The sequence below is a fragment of the Amblyomma maculatum genome, chromosome 2, assembly GCF_055883805.1.
Source record: "Amblyomma maculatum isolate TAMU_Amacu chromosome 2, ASM5588380v1, whole genome shotgun sequence".
NCBI classification, from domain to species: domain Eukaryota; kingdom Metazoa; phylum Arthropoda; class Arachnida; order Ixodida; family Ixodidae; genus Amblyomma; species Amblyomma maculatum.
This window is the reverse complement of record NC_139345.1, coordinates 13,984,562-14,010,423: the sequence shown is the minus strand read 5'-3', so window position 1 is coordinate 14,010,423 and position 25,862 is coordinate 13,984,562. Positions and strand designations below refer to the sequence as shown.

The 25,862-nt window shown below is 48.2% G+C and overlaps 1 protein-coding gene and 1 non-coding gene across 2 annotated transcripts in view; both read left to right on the top strand.

Moving 5' to 3' along the window:
• The window catches only part of LOC146197988 (arrestin domain-containing protein 3-like), a 102,370-nt gene that overhangs the window by 27,428 nt on the left and 49,080 nt on the right, over positions 1 to 25,862 (top strand). The window lies entirely within an intron of this gene.
• Positions 11,264 to 11,337, top strand: TRNAI-AAU (transfer RNA isoleucine (anticodon AAU)). The gene has a single exon. It is a non-coding gene; the product is annotated as a tRNA-Ile (tRNA).

Sequence of the window (25,862 nt, the reverse complement as noted above, 5' to 3'; positions counted from 1 at the left end):
CTGCCATAGCTCACCGTACGGTGACGTACAGAGGTCGTGTGTCCGGATCCCATCGGTGGCGTCTGGATGTTCTAAGGCGAAAGCCTTCCTAGACTCATGGAACGAAATCCCGTGCGCGAGCGTTGGGCGCGAGATCTTTCATATTCCGCGAGATGTTACTGTCTAGCGTTCCTGTCATCTGCAATCCCACACTTGAACGCGCGCCAAGGAACGCCACGCGACAGGAGCGATGGTTACCGTCCAAACGCACACTTGCCGGAGAAAGTGTGATATGTACTGCGCCTTTCCTTTCCTATAAACCAATTATAATTATATGTAGCACTGGAACGAACGCCGACAAGAGGCAAACAATGAGAGGCAAATGACAAGGTGGAAGGGTAGGAGGAGGAGGAAAGGTATAGGAAGGGTAGGGTAAGATAAATGACAAATTCCCGCATCTTTGTGCTTGCGAGGCCGGCCCTATGTGGGTACTATATCTGTACGGCGCTTCGGGCATAGAGAAGAGGAAAAAATATACGCTTTCATGGGACTTGTTGCTGGGCCATTCGTAATAACATCATTGTAGGCTATGGTATATGTATACGCTCAAGCCTGTGCCGATTGATGAGACGTACGTATGTTCCTCTACGGCCTGCATGGTGATGACTTCGTTTGCGCCCCGCCCTTGGCAACACGAGGAAAGATCGCGTGTCCTCGCGCTACAAGTGGACACGAGCGCGTTGGCTTGCAAACAAGGTTTCTGACTTCGCCATAAAATAAATATAAATGGTGCTATAGCGGCGGAATGCACGACCCGTGACGGGCGCGGAAGTTGACATTCGGATTTTTCGAGAAGAGAGAACGTGGGGCGCATTGGATTCGTAAACAAGCAATTACAACGTAGAAGGCGAGGACAAGGAAAGACTCATTATGACCATATAGGGACCATTTTACGAAGCAAGTGTATTCGTTTGGGGGAAAGGGTAATTAATGGGTGTGTGACATGCGGAGTCTTTTGGACTCAGTCCATATACCTGCACAAGAAACGGGCAGTCCGGTTCCTGCTAGCTGTTAGAGGTATGTACGAATGTGGAAGGAGGTTGCTTATCCGATGTGAATTCCCACGTGTTTCGAAATTCGTATCGACCGTTTGGTAGCAGTCTGCGCACGCTCTCTTGTACAACCGTCGCACAAGCAAAGCGTGGCCCGCAAGAGCGACATCTATGTCACCACATTCTCGCCCGTTACCGAATAAAAGGCAAATTGAATCGCCCGAAGGTTGTGCCGAAAGGGACGTATACGTTCCGGCGAACGAGGCTGACGCCGGTAAATTTGCCGCACGCAGTGGTACACCCCCGTTTTGCAATATAGGATTGAGTGTCGTCTCATTGCACTCAGGCCAGGGCTTATCGCGTGCCCTGAGAACTTCGGCTCCTCGAGGGAGCGTCCACGTTATACCACTAAGCGGATCTGCTGAATCTGACGACCCACTCTTGCGCACGGGGCAAGGCCCGTCCTTTCAGCGTGCCTCACCAATCTCCGCGCATCGGGGATCCTTTCATAACTGCCGCCGCCTCGTGTCTTGGGAGGACCCGCCGAATGTAGCACATCTGCCTTATGTGCACGCACAAGCGGCTCACTGACGGCGAAAGAAATGTAAGGGCATAGAGTGGAGAATGACGGACGATTCAGGGAACAAATGAGCCGCAAACAGTCGGTCTGTGCGGCTATGCAGATAGAGATTATCGTTTAGCACTGCCGCCTTCTGACTGAATCGTTTGTGGACCCCTATAATAGAGGGGCAGTGGACGTGGCTGCGGTGTGGTTTGTGACTTAGAGGCAGAAATATTCGATCGAGTCAGTTCAAATCTATATACGTTGAAACGAAAGAGCGTGAGCAAACGGCGAGCGATTAACAAGAAAAAAAAAAAAAAGGATTTCTTCGACTCCATGGAACTCGACACAAAAGGTCGTGACCGTCGACTGGCTCGACGAAGCAAGGAAAACATGCGGGCACAAGAGCAATATAATGCATATTTCTGACGATTATATGCTTGGCCAGTCCCTCTCGTGGGCATGCGACATTGACCAAGGGCACAACAACATCCCCCACAATTACTGCTGCTGAAGTGAGCGCCATCTGATGGGCTGTTCTGAATAAAGCGTAGCAGCCTTCTCCGTTAATCGGCTACATTGGAGCCCCAAGAAAAGCCATGCTAGTTATGCATCTGAGCCTAAAAAAAACTGGCAATTGTTTTATCCGCATGGTCGTACATCGCTGGGCTTTTGAAAAACTTGGACAAGGAACAGGAAATGGCGCGAAAAAAAGATGTCATGAAATAAGGTGTCGTTTCCTGTTAATTCTCCAAGTTTTTAAAAATTGAAAGGATGTATAACTGTGAATCATCAACTAGCCCAATTTGAAACCCTTTTAATGGTTTTATCCGTTGCATATAGAACGCATGATACTGGAGAAAAAAAAAAAAAAAGATTAAACGTTTGCGATAAACAGCCTGCCTTGCTCAGGAAATCATTTTCAGTAGTTACTTACGAAAAAAAAAATTGTATCGTGTTTTCACTCTCGGCGTTCCAATTTTGTTATAAATGATTATACTCATCATCGTCAACCCGAGCGCAACCATACGGCTACAAAGCAAAACTATACGTATTTCACAGAAACTCCGTAATTGAAGAGCACGTCGTATTGGTCCGGGATTTGAGACCATCGCCTATGGGTGGCAGTCGATCTGCTAAATGAGCTAACCAAGAAGACCAGAGTGAATTCACCAATAACTTGAAGCTGGAATAGTCCCAAGTTGACCAAGGTAGCTCGCAGGTTGCTGTCGTACTTGCAACGTTTCGCGTTTGCACTCATCCAGAATCCTAAACTGGCATTAGATGGTGAGCAAGAAAAAAAAAAAAAAGCGCTCACAGCATTCGCCTATAAACTTGCTTCGTTTGGGTTACTTGCTTCGCACGAAGCAGGACAGCTAAGATCACGCAGTCAACACCGTGGTAACCTACGCGCATCTGCGTGCCCTCTCTCGATTTACACTCTGCTTCGCCTCGGAGCCGCTAGACCTGGAATCGACGCTCGCGCGATATTATTAACAATTAGGAAGTCTGTACGCTCCACAGTTTTTGTCTCGTGTGTATACGAAAGAAGTTTTCCGTACGAAGGCTCGACGACAGGCCGACGTCACCGGTCGTACCGCTCGTGTCGCGTCCTCCCTCTCCTGCCTCGCACGAGTCTAGAGAATAAACAAACTTTCTCCACTCCTCTCTCGTATTAACACCGCTGCGTCCTTTTAAACTCTCAACGTCTGTCACGGTGCTGCACCGTTGCTGATCGCAGCTTTTAGGAAAGCGGGCCAGGGCGCAGCGAAGACCAGGGAGAGGAAAACGAGGAACGAAACGCAGAAGAGAGAGAGGGGGGCGAAATTCGAAGTTATCTTTTTTCGTGTGTGTTTTCCGGGAACTGCAGACTAGGACGAAGCAAACAATCAAAAGCAAGAGGACTGAAACGAAGTCTTCAGGAGGAGGCGTAAGGGGATGATGGAGACGAGCTGGCTGGGGTGGGGAGTGAGCAGCAGAGCGCGGAATCCGAGTCGTGTTTTTCATCAGCCCCGCGCTTGTTTTGAACCCGCGCGCGGCTCAACTCACCGAGCGTTTTGTGTTCCCCACTGTGGCTGGAGCGGCTAGGCGAGGTAGTAACGCTGCTGCGTCTTCTGTAGGCATTTGGCTGCTCAGAACATTTTTACGACGCAAACTGAACTCCTCCCCTCCCCTCCTTCCTCCTTCATCCCAGCACCCTCCTCCCTCCCTCTCCATGCTAACCTCATTTGGCTTCCCCACTGTGCACACATCATCCCAGCCATGGCAACGGCAAAGATTTGCGCGCGGAACTCGTAGTGGGCTCCATTGCCCGAGTTAACTTTTCGAGTCAAGACGTCGTCAAATTAAGGTAGGAAAAGGAAGGGGGGGAGGTGGGGGGGGGGGGGGGGGGGGGCTTTTCGATCGCGTCTGTCTGCAAAAAGGGTTGCGGCAGGAAACAGTACAGTTGTTTGTATACAACAGCGCCTCTCCCTCAGCTTAGCTTGTTGATCCGTGGAGCCGATTGAGCTTTATTTATTTAGTTCACCTTCGCAACTGGAACACCGAGTCCTTGCACGTGTCTCGCCTTGTGGACGGACGAGGGGTCATGGCGTGGGCGTCACATCGCACGGAAGACACGAATGAGCCCTGGCGGTTCCTCAGTTCGAGGAGTGAGTGAGGAAGCCGAGAGCATAAACTGCCGGTTTTTTGTTTGCTCCGCTGACCTCATCTCGCAAAATAAAAGAGGAGGAGGCACCCCTTGCGCCTCGTTTTTTTTTTTTTTTTTTTTTCTTTCCCGCGTGCCAAATCCAAGCGCGGTTGTTGATTCTGCGGCTGCCTTTTCAAGTATTGTGTCTACGCTTTATTTCTTTTTTAGTTCTCTCGAGGGGAAGTAGTGTTCCGCCCTGACACCTTTCTTCCCGCCAGTGTGCATTGAGCTTGTCTTTCACGCGTGCAGCCCTGGGTATGGTGCTGGGGATGGCGGCAGTGGTTCAAGGTTGGCCGCCTTTCCGGATGTTTCGTTTGAGAATGTTATTGACGCGAGGTGTGCTTTTCAACGGCAGCTACTCGGGCGCACGCCGCTTGCCCAGTCATGCGAGCGTGTTTCGGCATCAGCAATAGCACCCGGATTTCTGCATTCACTCTCGGTGCTCTCGATGCTCACCCATCGTGCGCCTCGTATAATTGACTGCATGTGCTTCTTCCCGGTCTTTAACCGTGTGCTGGGAGCCAGAAATTTATCTTTTCTTTACCCTTTTCAGATACGAGCACTACGTTAGGTTGGACAGCGTCACTCAAGGTAGATTTCTATATATAGCAGTCTTCCTGCTGTGACCATGATCTGTGCTGCGGATCTCGACTCCTTCAAAGCGTGTACGGCGCCTTATGAATTTGGTCTCATATTTAGCTGGATATGGATATACATATTCTACTTAGTCCAAAATAAAAATAACAGCAAGCTTAAACTGATAGATAATGTGAGCAAAGAAACTCGTCCACAGCGCCCCTATTGCTACACAACTGTACAAAAGGAGCACAGGGAGAAGGATGTGCATAATAGTTAGGCCGGGGACTATCGTATAAGAAAAGCTTTTCGGAGACAAATGGGCGTTTTTTCTTTGTCGTCTGGTGAACCAATGATATATCGGCTGAGAGACTCTACAGAAGAGGTAATAGGATTATTTATATTAAGGTTTTGTTTTACTGCATTTCCACACATCTCTTGCACATGCTGTAGTAATCAGCCTGTTGACTGTATTACGCTAACAAGAAAAACATTTTGCATCCCAAAAGTAATGGCAGCTGTGCCCGTCCTGCCCTAGATTCCCTAATCTTCGCGGTCATCCCTTTGCGCACTTTCTCAGTGCGCTACAGCTTTCATTCAGGCGTTCAGCCGTTGTCTGCTTGGCCTTCAGTAAAAATAGTAGGTTTTGTACCCGTGCTGGGTATGTGCCTCTCTTTAGCGCTGTGCACTGAATGTCGGCGCCTTCACCAACTGACATACATGCGGAACACACCGCTATCGCATTTCCCTCTCAAGGTGGGTGCATTAAGCGCGGCACAAAACGTTCACACCGCTAAGCTTCAGAACCATCGATTTCACCAATATTTGCCTGAAGTATGCTTGACCTTGAAAAATCTAGCCGAAACTGAAGTGAAATCCCGAGTGCTAGCACATCTGATTCGCATTTATCCTTGCCACGCACAATATTCCATACTTAGTTTTAAACGCGAAAGCCTTTTAGACTCATTATGAAAATCTCGCGTCCGCGAGAATTCGCGAAATTCCGCGAGATGTGTCCTCGAGACGTCGCAATAGTTTCTGACGTCGACATAATTTCCCCTTTACAGAAGTCGATAGAATTTCCCCGGTCAGGACGTCGCAATAGTTTCTGACGTCGACATAATTTCCCCTTTTCGGGTAGTTAGGCCTTCATTTTCGCAGGAGTCTTGAGTCTATGGCTCACCTACACCCTAATTTCGTAATGCCTGCATGACTGCTGGAGCTTCCTCTGAGTCAAATACTTTCTCGTAGTCAATGAATGCTATGCATAAGGCTTTTTATATTCCGAGCACTTTCTATCCCCTGTTTGACAGTGCACTGTCACGCTACTATCGATTATAACCACATGTGGTTAAAATCGATAGTAGCGTACCATTTCCAAAAACCTGCTCGATCCTTTGCTTGATTGAAGTCTAAAGGCCCGTTTACACTTGCTACTCGCGGAGGTCGTGCGACTGTTTTGGTCGAAAAGCGAAAAGCTTTGCGACTGCTGGTCGAAAACTGGTAACCAATCAACGGTTCAGCTGAAGTGATCATCAGTTCGCCTTACTCGATGTGGTGAACAGTCAAGATAGACAGACGTGGAAAGCGACCCGCAGATCGCATTTGCAAGTGTCAACATCGGTCGCGCTGCGCAGCTCTTTGGTCTCATGCGACAGCCGGTCGTACGTCCTAATAGACCCTAAGGTTGTCCTTATCCTCACCACGAAGGTCACCATAGAAGTGCACAATTTCTGCCCACGTATCCATCGACAGCCTTTCTTTAGGGTCGTTCCTTCGTTATTGGATACATCCGTTATGTAGGTATCTCACTTTTTTGCCACCGTTTCCTCCCCCGGGCTTCATGCTCCTGCACGGCCTCGCTTTAAGCGTCTCCGTGTGCACTACGTGACTCCGTGCCGAACTATAAAGTCGCTCTTGCGTCGATGCGGGTCGCGCGTAATTCCGAGGTTATTTATGTGGCTAACCGCCTTCCGAAAGACATTACGCGCCCCATTTCCTCTTCTCGGACGACGGCTATCGATCGAATCTTCAGAATTGGATTCTTCCATGTGGGTAGCCAGTGGGTATCTGCCCAGCTGTGCTGTACATGGAAGCGCACCGTGAGGTGTGTGTGTGTGTGTGTGTGTGTGTGTGTGTGTGTGTGTGTGTGTGTGTGTGTGTGTGTGTGTGTGTGTGTGCGTGTGTGTGTGTGTGTGTGTGTGTGTGTGTGTGTGTGTGTGTGTGTGTGTGTGTGTGTGCGTGTGTGCGTGCGTGCGCGCGTGTGCGTGCGTGCGTGCGTGTCTTTCGCTCTCCATATAAACTACGAAGCAATTTTTCTGAGCGCCCAAACACCAGAAGGCCGTGCACAGAGTCGAGCCTATCACCTGCGTGCAGCGCATCGAGATATGCGAACCACCGCCCAAGCTCTCCACCAGCGGCGCGCACTTTCAGTGGCTCATTGTGTTACGGCCTCCATACGTCACTGAAGCTCGGCGCACCAAAGCCGACCTGCTCATCCGGGGGCTCGCGTGCCTGCGCGCCTGGTTCGGACGTGCTCGTATATTCCGCGGCCAGCAATTGATGATGTCGTGCGGCCAATATAGATGGCCCCCGGAGCGTGCGTGTGCTCTGCGGGGGCGGGATAGTGCGCGTACACGAGCGCAACGGAGGGAAGCGGCGAGGGAACCGGGACCGTAGCCACGGCGGAATTAAAGGGAGCGCGCCGCGTGTCGTCGTCCGGGGAGGAGTGCGGGAGACAGTTTGAAAGAGTGCCCGAACGCGCGGAGCGTGAACCGGCGGCGTTTAAAACTTTGCTACTGCGCATTGAGCGGCTACTGTGCACTCAGGCGGCGCGGCGATCTTCGCGGGGGTTTTGCCGATTAAGCCGTCCTCTGTGCGGGTCGTTTGAGCCGAGAACGGGCTGTATTCATAATCATCGTGCGCGCCGGTATGCGTACGGAGCAAAAGTATTGGAGGTATCCCTGCTTGCTTTTGAACAGTATATTTTCCCGCTGAAATAAGAAAGGTTCTATCGATCTTTATTGGCCGAGGGTATTGTGATAGAAATGCTTAAATTAAGCACTAAACTAAGCGCCGAAGGGGTTCCTCAGCTAGAAATTTTCATCCAGAAAAAGAAAAAAAGATGAGACGCTTTCTTAATTTAGCTCGAGGTTGCACGCCCTATAGCTACACCGGGTTCCCAGCGAAATGTACCCAAGCTTTTAAAAAGGATCCTAAGCCTGTAGGCAATTGAAACCAACTCTTGTGCTGTTGGGAGTCGTGAGGCCTAGTTTTGCAGCTTTTTTGCTATGAAGAGATATCGATGAGTTAATATACTATCTGCCTTTTAAAAATGACTTCGAATAATAAAAAAAAAAGAAATTAAGGCAGTTTGAGAGTTGTACATCATCAAAAACAGCCGGTTGAAACACCTGCAGCAAAGCACTGCATATATATGTATAGCTTTCTCTCGTTTAACCATTATCCAAGGAAATTGCGCGAAATTCAAGACCTTTTTTTTTTTTTTTTCACAGCAATAGAGTTTTTCATTTCCACCGGCATCAGATAAGCGTATACTCATGTCTCAAGAACAGCCGCTGCACTATCGGAAAACGCTGGCATTCGTGCAGTCCCGTTAAATCCTTGGTCTCTCCACTTTTGCGCATCACTATGAGCATGCGCGTGAACGACGATTGGCTACAGACACAAAGTATAAACAATAGACAAGGTAAATATAGACAATGGCTAAACGTGCTATAACGAACCTAAGCTGCCTTAGCTTAGCCATGTAAATAGGGAACCATTTGTTACATTCAGCGTTTCCAATCTGTCGAGCCGCTACTACCGCTGCAGTTTACTATAGTTAAACTTATCTTTAAATCTTGCGTGCCCCTGCCCTGAGGTGCCTCTTACTGGTTTTATATATATATATATATATATATATCGTTTTACGAACATATATGTACTGTAGGCAAAATTCTACAAAAACCCCCTATTGAAAAAATCACTGCTGTTGTTCACTCCTCTGTTTTCTTCCTTGTGACCTCACTCTTTTTTCTCGAACCTATCCGCGCTGAAGGCAACCGAATTGCCTAAAGCGCGCGCACGTAGTGAACCAACTAAAATGAATCGATGGCTGGCGGCCCTGTGTTGGGAATAAAGCGGGGACAGCGACACAGCTATATAGCCTGCAAATATATCTCCATCATTCTGACCCCGGCTGAGGGCTTTCTCCTTCTTCGGAATTTTACAAGTGTAATTGTGTTTTCATGATCCTCTCTCGATCAGGTGTCAAATACTCGATCACTGCCTGCATGTATTGGCGATTTTCAAGAAATTGACACCGCGCTGATGGAGCGTATATACACGCCGTTTATATACAGCGTTGTATGAGTGGTTCGCTCGCATGCACACTGAGACATTTTTGTCAGAATTTGGCAGCATCTTGGGGTCTTTGTTACGCGGATGCTTGTATGATTACGAGATAGAAGGGGTGGCAAGTGTCACTACTCGAATTTTCTGATGGCAGCTATACAGAGAGAGAGAGAGAGAGAGAGCACGAGGACAGGAAGTATGCACGGCTGTGTGTAGTATAGTAAAAAGGGGGTAATGACACTCGCTAGCACGGCTGGTGCATAGTAAAAGAGCTTGCAGGTCAGTTGGGGCGCAGTTGTTATCAAGCACCGAGCTTGTGTTTCTCAAGACAAGATCTAGCCATTGCTTCGCACACACGAGTAGATGAAACGCGAGAAGTTTTGTGCACGAATGTCCGAACGAATGGCATGCCTTATCGTACAACTATCGTGTACGGTGATTCCCCGGACTGGATACATTAATCGGGAGGATGGTAGGAAATGAATATAATCGGACGATAAACTTGCGCTAACTATCCCTAATCACAATTACTAACCCTGTGTAGCTTAAGCCAATAGAGCGCAATGCGTTGTAGCTCTGATAAATAAATGCGGCGATATCTCATGTTATTCTCGATTTCAATCTCTGCACACGATTGCTAATGTGTATTCTATATTGTATAAACTAACGCGTGGTCATTGAAATTTACGACCATGAAAAAATTAAACAAAAAACGCCAAATGAGGAGCATGTTAAAACTGATATGCGACAGTGAAAACGTTTCTAGCTTGTTTTCTATGCAAGCCGCATGAGTGGCTAAGCCTTGCTTACACGTACAGGGCTGAATGCGAATAATTGCCTCTCTTGATTCACCCCTTGTGCAAGTTTTTAATGCCGACTTTACTGATTCCAAGTTGCCTCAAAATTACGCGTCCACCACTCTGCATTCGGATCAGATGTTCTAAAACGCCACACATCGATTTCTTTATTGTCCCCCAATTATGCGCGTTTTACACCATCGGGCAATGAACGACTTATTCACCTAGGTCGCCGCCTTCAGTAAACAAGCGCTAGTTGTGAGATTTTAAGGCAAGCAAGATTTTACCCATGATGTGCCCAGAAGCAGTCGACTATAGCGCGCCGTCAAATTGGACGGATTGAGACAACCCCGGAATATCATCAACGACGAAACTGTAACTTGTGTTTTACAATTCAATGGTATTTGCCATTTTGCTCCGATTTTCACGGTGTACCTATAGCTGGACCGTCTCGGACGCGGCCAAGGAGCCAGGTGTTCGAGCGCGGCTTTCAAGGCGTGCACACGTGCGCTTGTGTGCTGGTATACTCTTAAAGACTGCATATACACCCCATGCACGACCAAATGGCACCTAGCAATACATTTTATTTATTTATTCAATATACCCCTAAAGGCCCTCATTCGAGGGTATTACACAGATGGGGGTTCGTGTAAAAAAAAAAAAAAAACATGTAACGAAAAACATTCTTAAAAAGCAAATGAACAATAAGCAGGCTAAATATAACATGGGAAAATAATTAAGCACCAGAGGATAAAGAAACAGGCTATAGAAAGCAATAGAATACAAAGTATAGGTTTAAGAAAACAATAAGGCATAACACAAATGAACGTAACACAGCATGTACATATTGCCAAAAAAAGTACATTTCAAATGTCAACGTCGCTGCGGATGAGATCGTGAAATGTGGAGGCGTTAGATTCAATGGCTATGTGTGACTGTTAGTTTCGGAAATGTGCGCTCGATTTGACCTTGGCCGGGCTTGAAGGTCAAGCTTGTTAGTTTCGGAAATGTGTGCTCTATTTGACCTTGGCCGGGCTTGAAGGTCAAGCCTGTAAAGTGAGGCGAATTTTTGGGTTGTCCTCGTGTGAAGCAAAGATTTCACTCCAAAAGAAACAAAAAGCTATATATGCAATAAAACAGCGTACGCATACAGTTTATTTTAAAGGTAGCGCGAAAAACGAGGACCAAGAGTAGAAGGACACAACACGAGCGCTTTAATACGCATACAGCTTGAAGCAAGTGTCGTCTACCCGGCCTACTAGCTCAGTCGGTTAGAGCGTCGTGCTAATAACGCGAAGGTCGTAGATTCGGTCCCTTCGCAGGCCATTTTTTTTTTCGTTTCATTACTGGAATGCTTACTGGAACAGTACTACATATCTGTTACTTTATACAGGCACGACTTTGCGCACGCTAAAGGTAAATGTTCACTAAAATTGCAACATTGCAAATGCAAAAGTCCACGAATTGGCTGCAGGCAGTCTGTGAAAGTTAGCAGATGATCTGTTGATATCGTTTTACCGGTGCTCCACAGCGTCTCATTTACGCTGAATGCTTATGGATGGCCTCTAAGTTCGAAAGCGGGCCCCCATAGACTGTCTGTAAACAGTCTACAGAGATTTCGTCGACAAGCCTCCGCAGATTGGCCGGGGGCCACATGAAGAAACTTTTGTAGGGCTCGCCGGCCGGCATGGTATCGGTGAGTCATCAGCGGTCGATCGCTTCCTCGCTTGTCTTCCTCGACGGCGACGCGATGCGTGTAGTCGCACGCACAACAGAAATCAGCGCCGCGAGGCAGAACCCCTGGCGCCGACCCAAATCACGCATCCCCTCTGGCTGAGAACGGGATTCCTTGCCTCGTAAGCCGCAAGGGGGCGCTCTTTCCAGTGACTCTGTGAAGACATAGGGTGCCTACGAAGGCACTCACGCCCCTCGTGTGTAAACAACGCGGCTGCATACATAATGAACGCAGAACTTTCAATGGCATGGTATGGCGGGGGAAGAAGAGGAGGAAGAAGGAGAGAGAGAGAGAGAGAGAGAGAGAGAGAGAGAGAGAGAGAGAGAGAGAGAGAGAGAGAGAGAGAGAGAGAGAGAGAGAGAGAGAGAGGTGAAAAGAAAACAGTCAGGCAAATAGGGAGAAGAGAAAATAAAAACAAAAAGGGAAGCTTTTTGACACAGTCAGGCAAATAGGGAGAAGATAAAATAAAAACAAAAAGGGAAGCTTTTTGACGGGGTATCCCCTCTGTTCAGAGCAGGAAGTGCGCGAACACATTATTACTGGCCGCTGGGCTGTTAAACGCCGAGTTCCGAGCGAGAGACGTAAGGAGGAGGGAGCCGAAGGCCAGACCGGGGCCGCACTGCAGCCGACGGGAGCTCGTAAAACTCACCGGGCGATGGAAGACACGCGGACATATAGCGGACCCAAATCCCAGCCAGGGGGGAGGACGGGCACTGCGCGAAGTCATCATCATGGCTCCTGCACTCCGCGTGTTGTACGCCGCGCCAGCGAGGGCAGGAAAAGTAAAATCTGCAACACTGCCGAGGCCGTTGACTCTCCCTGTGTGCGCTCAACGTGCTTACTGTGCTTAAAAAAAAAAAAAAAAAAGAAAAAAAAAAGGGCAAATGGAGGGAAACTGTCCTGGGAAGCATGATTGTTGCGCACGCCACCAGGATATGCGACGCAAAACAATGCCGGTGTGCAGTTAATGATGCTGGTTTCTCTTAGTGTCCGCTGGCGAGAAGATGTATCCGAAAGAAAGTGCAAACTGACTATAGTATCTGGAAAAAATGTGGTGAACGGAGCGATATTTGCACGTTAGAATATATTCTCGCACCGGGATGCAGACCTAGCTAGCATTCAGCTTTGTGCTGCGAGAGCAAAGGAAACGACATCTGACCGTTGTTAGTGTGTAAACTTCATGGGAAAGGTTTGTGTGCGAGTGTAGAGATCGTGTACGGACTATTTAACTGGAACCGCGTGCACGGCCGCTGGAGTATCTGCAAGCTGTTCGTCGTTCCACGATAGAAGTCTACAATCATCTCTGTAAACCGAGCGTACTGGGATCTGATGTGACAGCGCTCAGAGCATTGCCGAGCGCAGAGTTCCACCACTGGTTCGGGTGTGCAGAAATATCAGCAATGGTTAGTCACCGTGAGAGAGGCGAATTTTAACGTACACGTGTCTCTCTGTATACAGATGTGACGTTGCGCGTGCTGGTTCCCGAGGCTTCGATTTACTAACTCCTCAAAGATCTAACGTTACTACGCTGCTTTCGCTTAGGGTTGAGCAAGTAACTGCGCATTCATCAAAGAAGACATGAAACAGACGCACAGACAAGGGCTGTGCACACATTAATGCTACTATAAGTCGCAGTATAAATCTTCAATTGGGTGCGTTGGTACGTATCTATATCGCTCAACAGCGCATCAAAAAAACTGTTTCGTCCCGTATTTGATGCTCTGTTCAGCAAAAAATGAATGCGTAATAACCCGCCCCGATTTCAAGCTACCCGAACACTTCCCTCATGTTCTGAAATATTCATTCTCACACCAAGTTGGGGATGATCACGGCTTCAGCATGTTATTATGATATAAATTTGTGCAATCACCGCACAATGAATCAGTGACGTTCAGCTGCTGAAGCACGTAGTCGCGGGTTCGACCCCTACCACGAAGACCACATGGCGATGTAGAAGCGCAGAAACGGCCGTCAAGGCTCAGACCTCAGTGCGCGTCGCCAGCACAAGTTTACGGAATGCATGTGCTACAGGGCACGATTTATTCTACTGAATAATGCACGCCCTTCCGTATACTTGCAGTGATTTCGGAGGATTGGCTCGGATCACGTCACTGGAATAATATTTAACTTTTCTTGTTGTTCCACGCATCGTAAATCCTTTTTGCGAACTGTACGCTGATAACCCAAGATGGTCTAAATGGATCCTCGGCCCTTTGCTGTACTCCTAGTCTACCACGGGGTCTCATTCCTGCGAAGCGAGACCCATTAATCCCTTAAATTTTATGAGTTTTAGCTCGTGCAGCGCGGGCGTCCTTGCAAGGCGTTGCCGTTTTCGAGGCGCGCTCTTCGCTGACCCGCAGGCCGCTGTATTTATTGATGGCACGCGGTGGGCAGTCGCTAAGTCCACCGCGGCCGCGCTGGCGAGCCAGACAGGGCATATACCGTTTTATTTATCGCCACCTCGTGTATCTTCGTAAGAAAAAAAGAAAAAAAAAACGCCCGCCTACGCCCGCTTTGCTGTGGAGGCCATCAATCGCCCAGTGTCCTATCCGCGCGCCCGCGGCGTGCTCCAAACAACCGACGCGTCGCCGCCGAAATTGGAGCGAACGTCTCCTCTGCCTCGCGAAGGCGACGCCGACGAATTGATGATGGCCAGCGGTGGGAAAGGGCGGGGAGACAATGCAAGGCAACGACTAATGAATTGCAGCTGCGCGCTAGAGTAGCGGATGAATAAAATGCGCCGCGCGAAGGAGGAAATAAGAAAAGAGGGAGAACGGGTGGAATAAAAGGAAAACGGAGACGATGGCGGATGTCGGCTTCCTGCGCCGGCTCATTAGCATTCTGGGCTTCGCTGAAAGGGAGCCGAGTGAGAGGGAGGAAGGATGGAAGAGGAAGATTTGTCACTCCGACTGCGTTATAGGTAGGAGAGGTTTCCTGAAGGGCGTACACAAAAGCTTGCCATACATTCATCAAACGCAGTGATATACGAGCTTGAACTACGTCCTTTAGAAACGCTTTAGAATGAAGTTGAAGCGAAGTTCAGAAGGGGCGTTTCGTATGCTGCAGTGGACAGTAAGAGTTCGGAACTCGCAGGTTAAAGAATAGAAATGGAGCTATCCGTCAAAGCCGGTGACCTCTAAGCATTAGCTGTGTGCTTCAATGAGTTCTATGGAAATTTTATAATTGAGCCGGTAAGGTTGTGAGTGCACCCTTAGTGTCAAATAAATACCGGAAATGTGGTGAAAAGGCCTGAGGTCATTGACCGAAACGTACTAATCTATGCGCATCGCAGAGCCATGCATGGTGGTTTTTGTGCGACTCCGCGCTATTCGTGGCCAAATCAGATGAGAGCCCGTGTCCTATGAAAACGGATGTCGCGGGATGCAGCTACCGGTGTGTGATGCAGACGTCACTCTGGAGGCCGTCATGTAACGTTAGTGTCCGCTGCGTGACCGCGTTCACAAGCTGTCGCACGGATAAACGAATGCCAGTCTGGACCGTAGAGAGCGAGTTTAATTGTACTCCCATTTATGTACACATAACGTCCACTTGTGTACATAGTGCCCGAAGAATTTTCCTGAACTAGGGATCCAAGGTGAAGCATTTTTTTTTTTTCTTCTGTAGTCAAACCTTGCAGACACGAACTAAAGGGTGTGCTCGAAGGCAGGTCAGCTAGCAGAAAGCACCGCTTATGCCGACTGGAGAAATCAGGCGTGAACACTTCGAGGTTACCAACCGCTAATTTTCTCAGACGCGCTCCACATCAGTGCTGCTTGAAAGCGCGAGGAAATTTTACGCATTGCTCCACGAAGGAAAAAGCAAAAAAATAATGAGCCGAGGCATCGTGTCGCCATGAGAGACTGCGGCGCTAATGGCATCGGTGTGAGGCCGCTTCATCCTCAGGTGCTCGTTTGTACTGCATGCATATACGCTACATTTGTAACCGGACGTGTGAAGAAATGTCAGTGACTTCTTTAAAGGGTCCCAAGTAGACTGCGGAATGTAAGTACAGCTGTCGTTTCTGTGGGCGTGCCAGTTTGGCCGCGCGTAATTTTAACGTCGTTTTTCAAGGGAACTTCAATGCATGATGCTGCTGAAATTATCTTCCCCCCTCCGTGAGGACTCCTCCTCACGGAGGGGGGACGAGGAGGAGGAGGAAGATGAGGAGAGAAGGCAGGGAGGCTAACCCGTAAAAGAAACCGGCTTGCTACCCTGCACATGGGGGAAAGGGGTGAGTGGATATAAAACTTGTGAAAGAGGGATGGGTGAAGTGACTACAGTGACATCACAGACATGTCACATCACATCACGTCACAGTCATTTCACGGAACATAACAGCAAACTCATAGTATTTCGATTAGGCCTGTGCTTTTTATAAAGCGGAGCAGTACCTGGGAGGCCTTCACCGCAGAAGGTCTCCGTGGCCAGGGACCTAAAATCTTAATTTTAGTGATTGGGCGTCCATCTATAGATGCTCCAGCGCACGGCATAGACACTGTCTTACCTCACTGTATATGGGGCACTCACAAAGAATGTGGCCCATAAACTCGTCGCACCGACAGTTTGTACATGCAGGGCTGTTTGCCATGCCTATCATAAAAGAATACGAGTTTGTGAATGCTACACCAACCCACAGGCGGCACAGCAGTTTCTTCGCGTCGGGGTAGGCCAGGTGGAAGCCGGAGCTTTAGGTCAGGGTCCAGGGATTTTAAGCGGCAGTTCCCAAACTGGCCAGAATTCCACAAGGAGAGCGTGTGTTCCCGCGCAAGTGCGCGAAGCGCGCTGCGTCTGCCCTGGAAAAGGAGAATCAACACACAATCGCCGTCTTGGTGGGCTGTTCGTGCGACCTCGTCTGCCCGAAGATTGCCCGCTATACCGCTATGTCCTGGAAGCCATTGGAAGGTGATGTCATGTCCTCCATTAATTGCACAGTGATGAATTTGTCGTATTTCCGCAACAAGTTGTTCATGGGTTCCACGGCGAAGAGCCGCTTTTAAGGCTTGCAGGGCTGTTTTTGAATCTGTGAAAATAGACCATCGTTGAGGGCTCTGCTGACTGATATGCCTAATTGCGACATGAAGAGCGGTTAGCTCTGCAGCTGTTGAAGAAGTCTGGTGAATTGTCCTAACTTTTATTTCTGTATTAATTGAGGGTATGACCATGGAACCCGAAGAACTCGCGGCATTCACTGAACCATCGGTGTAGACGTGCAAACGATTTGCATGGTGCTCATGGAAGTATTCAAGAGTGATTTGTTTTAGTTCTGTCGGTGATAGCTCGACCTTCTTCCTGATGCCGGGTATTGAAAGAAGCACGTGTGGTTGATGCAGACTCCATAGTGGAGAGGACGGTCTAGATGCGGGTGTAAACTGGGACGGCAATATAGCGCGATGCGCATCAACGGTCAACGATGTACGCGTCCTGGTAATAGGAAGACTGGCCAAATGATGACAGGGAACCCGGGAGATGTGTCGGAAATGTGCCCTCAGGGAGTCAACTGTTAGGTAGGTAGATATGGGATGCTCCTGTGGAGGGGGGACGAGTTGACATGTTAGGGCAGTGTTCACTTACTCCTGTACCTGACGCATTGTGAACGTGCGAACCCTCTTCACACACCTCTTTTTTCCCTATCTGTGTCTACAAATTGCTTTATAGTCTCCGCTAACTCGTAAATCTTCATTTATATATCTTTTTTCTTTTTTACGCAGTCACATACGCTGGCTTGCCATGACTGTATCCCCCCCCCCTCTCTCTCTCTCTCTCATCGATGCCGCGTATTGACAGCTGTCATAGCAAACCGTGCTCCGTTACGTTGTCCCGGCTGGCCAATGCTCGGTTTTGTCAAGCTGTTTTGATTACTTCAGCTTGTCGTGAACGCAGAAACGTTTGTGCGGCGGGAGCGGGTCGTTGCACTGTTCACTTTAAGCCGTCCTTTTGCGCTGCAGTTGTCGCTGTGACTACGAACGGTAATGACCTTGCTTGAAGTATACGACCGGCTTGCGCAAATCGAGAAAGCGACATCGTGCTCGAGCGCAGTATGAAACTGATCACGCTTCGTGTCAGCTTGGTACGGCGCCAAGTGTGCATCGAACCGCCCCCGGGTCGCCGAACGTTCCTGTATTAAAAGCAGCGCTACGCAATAGCCGTTCCTTATGGCCGCTCATTTTGACTGGCGTTGACGCGTATATGTGCACTGTTGTGCTTATATGTAAGCTCGCGACACTCCCAGTAATAAAGAACGCCGAGACGCACTTTTGGCCAGCGTCCTGCGTCGCGTTTCGTAAGTATCTGAGATGTTATAAATGGAGAGGGAACGTCAGCGGCATTAACCGCCGGCTTTTCTTGGCCACTGCATGCTTCTTCGTAAATAGACGGACGGCGCGCGGGCGCTCCGGCCGCGTCTTCTCCAATAAAAAAGTGAACTGCTGAGCATTCGGCCGCGATCGGAACAAAAAGGAGTCAAGCCTCTTGTATTTTCTCCTCATCCCTCCGCCCTCCTCCGACCTCTCTATATATCTCTGTCTCTCCGCGCTGATTGTTGCCGGGTGGTTTTCAAGCAGAACACGTCCCGTAGCGCGGGCGAAACTCGCGCTGTTATCTGCATCACAGGCGCGGGAATCCCTCGGAGAAGCCTGCCGCAACGTTTTCGTCCATTGCAGTCTCTTCTCCCTCTCTCTCGGACCGCTGTCACGACCGCTGCGCCGCAACAAGCCGACCCGAGCGCGCGACATCTAAGCAGTCCGAACTGCAGTGCCCGCGGAGCGCTGTCGGAGCTGAAACGAACGCCGTAGGCGGACGTCGCGAAACGACAGTAGCGAGAGCAGCGATGCAATAAATACGAAGAAAAGTGGGCGAGTGAAGGAAGCAGGGCGAGTGGAACACGCAAAATATAGGCGCTGTCGGCCGGCCGGGAATAGCATTTTGCATAGTGACTCCCCCAGGCGCGTTTTCGTGACGCTCGCGCGCATCCCACGTGTTGCGAGTGCACGAAGTTGTTTCGCGTGTGGCACGCACCCCACGTCGGGTCATTCTGTTGAAATGCGAGTGGAAGCCGGGTAAACAGCTGCCTTCGTCGGCGCTGCGCTGCCCCCTCGTGTCCCGTTCTGGCGCGCCGGAATCGGCGCTAAAAAGCCTGAAGATAGGAGGGTTTGATCACCATTGACCGTGACGAAAGATTTATCGGTGTATTTCCGCTATGTTCACGAAAAACGTGGAGAAAGCTTATACTGGGGCCCTGAAATTGGCCGTGTCAGCGGAGCTTCGAAGAGCTCTTGTTGACATGGAAAGGAAAACGAGGCCACATTAAGAATGGAATCAAAAGTGGGTTCGAGTCATTCTAGGAGGGGTTGGATGGGAAGGGGAGGAGGGGTGCAGTCCTATTTGAATTAGGTATTACTTTGGACTCTTTTGGACGAATATAAACGGTCTCCAGCATAGTTTTCCCATGCAAAAGTTTTCGATAATTTCGTCACTGATTGGAATGCGACAGCATCAAAATGAATGTTGCTGGCGCATGTTTGAATCATTGCAGCCCAATGTGGTCGTTGTCGCTGCCGATCGATACTCCTTCGATGGCGACGTATAATACTTACATCCGTGGTCTTCCTAGTCGCTTGGGTGGAGCCGCCGCTGCTGTAAAGGTACTTGGGGCCCGCTCTTAATTCCCCGCCGCCTGTAGAGACACTTACAATAGGTTGTGGATCCAACCTAGCGACGTTTAGTTGTATTTCAGTTTTCAATTTTCGCGCCCTGGTCACGTGACATTGTATCTGCTCACTGACACACGTTTTCTTCATAGCAGCCCGACTTGCCCTTTTCGCTCCTTCTTTATTTTCCAACTCAGCGACCTCGGGCTATTCTTCCCCTGCGGTAGATCACGATGCATTGATTGCGACTCTGTTCCAACCCGATGCGCGCGTTGTTGTCCACACAACCGAGCGCAGCTGACAACTTCCGCCGAGCCCGCCACCTTGTTCGGCCATATCACTTGCCAGCTGCTACATGACATGTCAATGCGACCTTGTGCCGTAATTTTCCTCTCGACTAATCAGCGGCGCTTGGGGCTGACGCCACCTGAAATCGCATGTACACTGTGATGCTGTCGCGTTGAAAAAGGCGGATGCTGGCCAGGACGGGAAGTGCGATGTGTACACAGGCAAAGGCCGTTTATGGAAAATTGTACGCTTGAAGCAACGCGGTACTCCGCACGGACACCGAAGCCGTGTTCAACCTGGCTTCACTGTCATCGGATTTGTAACGCGCAGATGTCAACACGCCAGATCCCTTACTCAGACATTGCCTCACTGATCTCTTCTGCCACTGCCGTATCCCTTCCTTATTATCGAATTCTTCTTCCTCCTTTCTAGTTCTTCGTGCAGGGGAAAGATCGGCAGCAATGCCAGAAAAAGGACCTCGCACTGCATGACAAGAAACAAAAATAAAACGAAACCTAAACTAACTAACCTAAAAACCTAAAAAACTAACGGAAGCAAGCAAGGGTTAAGTATGATGGTCATAAGGCGGGCCTGCGCACAGCTGTTTGGCGGTGGGGTCCGCAGCGCGACACCACGCATGGCGGAAAGGAAGGCAGTCGACGGTGTATATCGCACTGGAACGGCCATGAATCAAATTCGATGTTCAATCTACCATCTGCGTATCGAGACAGTCCTTTCGAAGTCATTTATGTCCATCAAGGCGCACGTGCGCGTTTCTGACATCTCGCGAGATCGCTTTTTTGATGCTTTCGTGGTCTCAGTCGATATGCTCTGTCCCGTATACATGACCATACCAAGGCATACTGAACTGCCTCCGGTCAGTGCTTTTGGACGTGATATTTTTTTACGTACAGCTGCACCACAATAATCAACACGAGATCCTCCTTCGACAGGCTTTTATGTTTCGATGTTTATTCTCAAAAATACACAGTCGATTTTCTATGGCAATTTGCACTAACCCGGTGAGAGCGCAGGAAGAAAAAAAAAAACAAGAGCAAATTTTTTTCTGCGCTTCGGAAGCTTTGGCTATTCTGCCAACATACAAACAGCAGTATCTTACAACGTTCCTCTTATGTCTTACAGCTAAACAGCTAAATGATATACCAGAAGCGTGGAATTCTTAAATCTACTATCGTTGCATAACTCACCTTTTAGGCCTAGAGGTCGATTAAACGGACGTCTGTAGGATACTGCTGTGACCTAGCTCTTTCCGTCACGATATATATATATATATATATATATATATATATATATATATATATAATATATATATATATATATATATATATATATATATATATATATATATATATATATATATAAGCAGATCAATTAAGGGGAAATGAGGGTGCTCGTTATAATACATGAAGGAAAGAAGCCAACAGTCGGCGAGGCCAAGGAAAGCGTTGGGGATGGTACTTTGTCTTTTTTCTTTCTTTTTTTTTTAATGTTTACTTGGATAATCACAGAAATTAGTAATGTAATCTGTTTAGGGGAAAGATAATTAGACACAAAGTAGAAGAAAAAACAACGTGCCGATGGTGGGATCCGAACCCACGACCTCCGAATAACGCGTCCGGTGCTCTTCCAACTGAGCTACATCGGCCGCTGTCCCCCCTGCTACTTTCTTGGGTATTTATGTTGTCTGTATACGAACCTTGAGAGTGTTCACCAGCGCCACCCTCAGCCATAGCGGCGGACGTGGGACGTCCTTTGTTACCGCCAGCGTCACGTAGCACGTGATCAAGAGCGAGGGCGAAAGCTGTGCTAGAACCCTCTTACCCTACCTATGGCTTCAAGACTGCCAGAGAGACCTTCCTTTCCTTGGCCTCGCCGACTGTTGGCTTCTTTCCTTCATATATATATATATATATATATATATATATATATATATATATATATATATATATATATATATATATATATATATATATATATATATATATATATATATATATATATATATTCTTTTTTGTTGTTTTTCAATTCTACCCTGAAGAAGGACGGTCCACCGTCCGAAACTGTTGTTAGAATAAAATAATAATAAGTTGTGTGACATCCTGTTTGAATTTAACTCTGGCCCATTAGTCACTAGCAAACCATGTCTATTATATTATTGTGTGTGTGTGTGTGTGTGTGTGTGCGTGTGTGTGTGTGTGTGTGTGTGTGTGTGTGTGTGTGTGTGTGTGTGTGTGTGTGTGTGTGTGTGTGTGTGTGTGTGAGTGTGAGTGTGTGTGTGTGTGTGTGTGTGTGTGTGTGTGTAATCCCGTCTCCAGAAAAATTCGGGCGCACATCATGTTCGACTTCCCGCTCCTTTCTGTCGTTATTGTGTCGGAGGTAATGTTTTTAAACGAGAAAGTCAGAATATGAAGTATGTTTCCAAGAAACGAACACATTCTGAACTGCCGCTTGTCGCGCTCTTGAGTTCGACTAACATATATATGGCTGCACAACAGAGCCATTTAGGTTTTTGAGCGATAAGCGAAAAGTAAATGCGCAAATTCGGGTGTTAGGCGTGGGTACTGTGTACCACATATTTCAATAAGTGTTGTCGACGAGTGTTACCAATTCTTTTTTAATGCGTCATATACGCCCCATTAAGCCATATAAACCACCGCTGACAATAACCTTTCGGTTTGGCGTGCCTGAAGATCACATCGACATCGCACAACAAAGAACAGCTGCCCGACAGCGGAATGGCTGCACATTTTGATGCGACAGGCACATTCGTCTCTCCCTCTCCATAACATATACGCAATCATTGCTCATTCTTGTTTTTTACTAAAATCATTAACTACGATCATCCGTTTCAATTCTGGCCTCGGCGCCCGCTTTTTAATGAAGGCGGAAAGTAAGACCCCCTATGCGATGTCAGTGCATGTTAAAAGAACCAAAGGTGGCCGAAATTTCTAGAGCCTTCCACTACGGCGTCCCTTATTCCACGAGTCGCTTTGGTATATGTTAAACCTGCAGGAATCATATATAAACCTGCTCTGTTTTATTTAATTTTTTTTTTGCGATGTTATTGCCTCGGGGCATAAAAGGAATGTTTGTGAAGAACGAAGAGTACGATCAAATAAATGGAAAAAGGTTGGCTGATGCAATGAAGTCGAGGAGTGAACGATGATGCGGTCCCTGCGTCCAAGCGGCATGCGACGACGGATTATGGGGGGAGAGGCCAGCTGCCACCATGTGCCGGATACGCGTCGGCTTCAGCGCTGGGCATTCCCACAGCACGTGGTGGATATAGGCTTCTGTATCTTGGGACTTGCAGACGTGGCACCCAGGGTGGGGATACAAATCTCGAAACTGGGGCCATTTTCGGGTCACTGCAGGTGTTAGGGACACCCCAACTCGAATCCTCCGATAAAAAGAAGATGGAGGTTCCGGTAAATGAAACGTTGATGTCTTGTTCAATGCAGATTTGTAAGGGCAGCAAACTGCAGTTGTCACTTCGCAGGCCTGGATGCCTGCGTCAACGTATATTACGATGGAACCTTGTGGCAAGCGGGCGTCTTGTTCCATATTCGGTCGCGAAGTGACAACGCCGCCGATTTCTGTGTTCTTGGTCGTCGTAAATCCGTTGGCTTGTTATCACTCAACTGTAAAAAAAAAAAAAAAAAAAAAAAAAAAAAAAATAAAAAAACGCCAAGGAGGAAGTGCTGGCAGTGGCGATTGTAGAATTGAATGCGACGAGCATAAGCTCTGAGAGCGCACGTTGCGTGAGAGCGGGTGTCGTTGCTGCACCAGATCATCTATTGTGTTCCGCTGTGCGTTTTCTTGGAGCGCCACGATTGGTGTGATGCGAAGAAGGCAGGTGCAGGACCCTCATTGCCTCTCGATTTATAGCTTCAAGTCGATTCCGTTGAGCCCTTGTCAAATGCTGAAATTGGGCTTGATAAACAATTGGCGCGGTTGCACAACTGCTCGCACCAACTGTCTCGCAGCATCTGAGCGGGCGCCGCCCTTTTTTGAGCAATGCGTCTGGTCGGACCCAGAGTCTGTAACGCCCGTTTCTGAGCGCATGCAATTCCTGTTCCTGACTCATGAATTGTTAAACCCAATATTTTTTACTGCTGTACTTTCCTGAAGTGTGGTTCCGGACAGATGTAGGCGAATAAGAGTTATAGCTATATAGTTTACGGCACCCGCAGCGATTGGCGACTGACGTGAACGTAGTTTTACTGCGAAAAGTTCAAGGCCAATGGAAGAAGCGTATCTAGACGTAATATCTAAAGCTGATTGCAGGGCAGAGGATAGAGTCAGTAATTGGTTGTGTTTGCTCCACACCGCGATTTCATCAGCGTATATTAAGAATCTGGCATCAGGAACTTCTTGTAATCACCATGCAAGTGAGGTAAATGCAATATTAAATAATGTTGGTGACAACACTGATCCCTGAGGTACACCGGCGAAGAGGGACGAATTGCGTATTGCAAATTTTCTGCCTGCAAGGAAAGATTTTGCAAAATTGTGTACTCCAAGTGGTAAATGGAGCATGTCAGTTGAATCCAGAATGGCAGCATGACTGATATTGTTGGGGATGTCGTACGCCGCACCTCTAACCAAATGTTACGAAGCGGTAAGCCGATGAAGACAGGAGACAGAACATGACCGATGGCGATGGTAGATGACGTTTAATGAATGTTCGCGGCGGGCCTAGCGCGAGCGCTCCTTCCCGCGCCACTGCCCGCTTCTTCTTCCTTGTCGTCCGTAACAATATTATCATAACCTTTTTCGACGTCCATGGCGAGGACGGTGCGTACATTGTTGCTGATAATAATACTGAGGACGCCAAGACAGCTAGCCCGTCATTTGTGCTTATAGATGGTCGAACGCCAATTTGGGCCGGGTGGTAGCAACCGTGATGTTCAAGCCACCACGAGATTCATGTGGCGAGCATTTTCTGAGCAAGCTTGAAAATTGTTGACCTTAAGTATATAGGTCGACGGTTGCTGAGGTCTGTTGGGGTTTTCCCCGGCTTTGGAATAGGGATCACAACAGCCGATTTCCAGCTCTCTGGTACATCGTCGTTTAGCCATACCTGGTTTACGGTGTTTATTTGTATTTTCTTTTCTGGACGGAATAATGCATAGGTTCATCTTCCGCGCTGGTTGTTTCCGACCCGCGTGTCATTTACAAGGCAGGCACGCGCGCTACTTGTCGCATTTGTAGTTGGGACCAGCAAGGTGGAATCACATGCGAATTGAACGCGCCGACCGTCTGATCCGGGCGCCCCTGCGATAGGTGGCAACTGAGTTGAGAAAACGACCAGTATTTCAAAAATCACTCAAGGAAAAAAAAAACAAACAAAAAAACAAACAAAGCCAGGTTACCGCAACCAATTCATGCGTCGATGAGAAGAAAAGGGAACGAGGCGCTTCTCTGCACACGAAAAAAAAAAAAAAAAAAAAAAAAAAAAAAGAAGAAGAAGAAGCGCATTTAAACGGCAAACAGTACAGGCTTACCAGTCTGACAGGCCATACATAGGTCAGGTCTCCCGAAAGGATCCGTGCGGTGTGCTATATGTGCAGGGCGCCAGGTTTGGAAATCGAATTCCCCCTTGAAAAATTGGAAGCCGTCATAAGATGCCGTTCGAATGGTTTGCGGGACGGGCTTCCGTATTACCACTGCGTGCAATGCTTCTACGTGATTCGAGTTTGTTACACTCCCCGCCAAGATGGGCTGCTGCTGCTGCTGCTTGCAAGGAGCGTTGTATCAGGCACATCGAAATGCAAGGCAGAAGCGAAAGTTTCGAAAATACTAAAGAACGGCCTCTCTGAGCAAGATGAAGGAGGCGGATGATTAGTAATGCAACACAATTCTCTTCATATATAGGCGGTTCTCAACCGGCGGCTCTTTTTTGTAGGAATTATTTGTATGTTAAAAAAGTGCGTTCCTCAAAATCCCCCCCCCCCCCCCTTTCAATGAAGTGTACATGCATGTGTGTGCAGCGGCAGTCGTATTTGTATAGTTATTTCTATTTTCGTGCACACGTTCTATATGTAAGACATGCTAAAGTAAATGTACGATATTAGCTGTATTAAAAGGAAGAACAAAAAACCGAGGAATGGCGCAGTGCCGTTTTTCGCTTATCGTGTTTCTTGTGCGCGATAGTATAT